Below are 2,500 nucleotides of genomic sequence, written 5' to 3'. Positions count from 1 at the left end.
AACCAGGCCGAAAATCCTGCCTGGGTCTATAAGGAATGGACATGATGATAATAATAATGATATATCGATTTAGCCAAGCCTAAAAGCGGAGTGCTCTGGTTATTTATTCTTACTGCCTGTAGGGTTAGTGAAAATAAAAGGTTTCGAATTGTCCGCGTTTTGATGTTTCCAGTTACTGCTGTAAATAGTTAAATCATTTCTTTGCTTTCGTCTATAGAAAAATTCATTGTCTAACTAGTGAATTCCACTGTAAATTTTACCCTAAAAACCGATATCGCATGAATCATGAAGTGATGAGTACGATATCAGTTTTTCGAGCGAAAGTTACTTTGGCAATGATTTTTTCTTGCACCTTATGAGTTTTAAAAGAAAACAAGCACACCCCCAGTGAGCGAATGGAAAAGGAAAAAAAACCAATTCAGAGTCAACTGTCAATAGCCTGCAAATAGGAATCACGCTAAAATTGGAAGCCATTAAAAAAAAACTTTGTCAGTTCAAGGCCAAAGAAGAATTTTACTGATGTACTTTATTTCACTTTATCTCTGAACACAAGATCATTCACATTTTGATGTATTTCATTGGAACAAGACCTGACGAACTTCAAACTAGATCTGCTCCAACACTTAAATAACGTTTAGGTGCTTTAAGCAAACTTCTGAAAACACAAGCTAGTGAGATTTCCCCCTAATTTTACGAGAACTCATTGCGATTACGTGTTTATAACATTAGGGGAAAATTTTCTTGTCACTGTCGAGACACATCGAAAACCAGTTGGGCAAACCGATTAAAAAGCACTCAAGTTGTTCAATCACATTTTAGAGCAAAAGAAACAAACAAATTAACTTTTTCTTTATGTCCAAAAGAGTACAGATGATCGTTATTTACTTCCAGTTGACAATAAAAAATCGATTTTCATTCCTGAACAAAGAAAAACCCGATTAAACCACGTTTTGAAAATAACAAATGGTTTAGTGCCCAAGGAAAGAATTTGTAGAGAAACTTCTTGCACTAAGTATGAGCGTACCGCGCACCGGTGGCTCAGTTGGTTGAGCACCGGCCTGTCACGCAGGAGGTTGTGAGTTGGAAAAAGTGCTGCCTTTGTAATTACATCTGCAAACGGTTAGACTCTCTAGTCTTCTTGGACAAGGACGATAAGCCGGAGGTCCCGTCTCACAACCCTTCAATGTTCATAATCCTGTGGGACATAAAAGAAGCCGCACACTTGTCATAAAGAGTAGGGCATGTAGTTCCCGGTGTTTCTGGTCTGGATAAGGTAGGGTGGAGCACCTCGCATAGGACCTTGAGTCCTGTTCGTGCTCCTTCCCTCTGGGCAGGTTTGCCCAGTAGAAGAGACAAACCAGATGTCTCGTAAAACAAAATGAGCTATTACTGGCATTCTGTTTTGTCGTTGCTGTTCTCTTTCGCTCTCCTTTCGTGTCTGTTCTAGTCATAGGTCCTCTATCATTTAACTTTTTCAGAGCCTCTAAAGATATGCCTAACTGCAATACAACAACTCTAAGCAAATTAAAAATAAACACTCAGCTTTAAGTTTATATCCCTCCCATGCTTGACTTGAATAACTGCGTAACCGCCAGTGTGGACCACAGCTTTCATGATATGTCAAACGTCCGGAGAATAAACAAATGTTTACACGACTACCAGTTGATGCAAGTGGCCGAGATCGGATCGGAGAATCCTGGAATGACCTCACTAGCCCCAGTCTTCACTTCACTCAGTCGTGCAGGAAAAAAAATAACTTTCAAAATTCACAATAAAATCGAGGTTTCAACCAAATTAAAAACATTTTTGCAGAATCTTGCTCAGTGCGATATAAAAGATTTATTCCGGCCCATAAACGTTTTTGTGGTTCTCGGCACTTTACGTCTTTATTTTAAATATTGATAGATAACATTGATCCTTTCTGCATAGTTCCTTTTACTGGTTATGGGCATAAGTGCAGCAAATTCAATTTACGCTTGCTCAAGGTGTTTAGTTCCTAAGCAGATGATACATTAACTCATCGTAATAGGCAGAAAACAATTGTCAGAAATATGAGTGATATATTTTTCTTTCAGAGGTGATATGAGCAGGCCTGATGACTACTGTGAAAAGGATCCTACTCAAAGAACTACTGTTATGTCCACCAGCCTTTAGTAAACATCCCACTGGATCACATAATCCCAGATGAGCTCCATCTTATGCTCCGTGTTACTGATGTCCTGATGAGCAACCTCATTGAAGATGTAATGCAGTGGGATGACAAAGATAACCTTTTGTCAGGGAAAAATCCACAAGCTCGCAAGAGAATCCAGGGTATTAGGAGTTGTGGGGTTTCCTTCTCTGTTTGGGAGACGAGAAATGTAGACAGAGAGGGATCAGGAACTTGGGATGGGACCAGCCTAATGGGAGATGATAGAAAAATTCTCTTGAGGGAGCTTCCAAGGAAGATTGGTACCATTGATCCAGCAGGATATAGCAAAAACTGTAGTCGAGTTGTGGA

Source organism: Montipora foliosa, chromosome 11 (assembly GCF_036669935.1).
Source record: "Montipora foliosa isolate CH-2021 chromosome 11, ASM3666993v2, whole genome shotgun sequence".
Taxonomy (NCBI): domain Eukaryota; kingdom Metazoa; phylum Cnidaria; class Anthozoa; order Scleractinia; family Acroporidae; genus Montipora; species Montipora foliosa.
Note: the sequence above shows the minus strand (reverse complement) of the source record.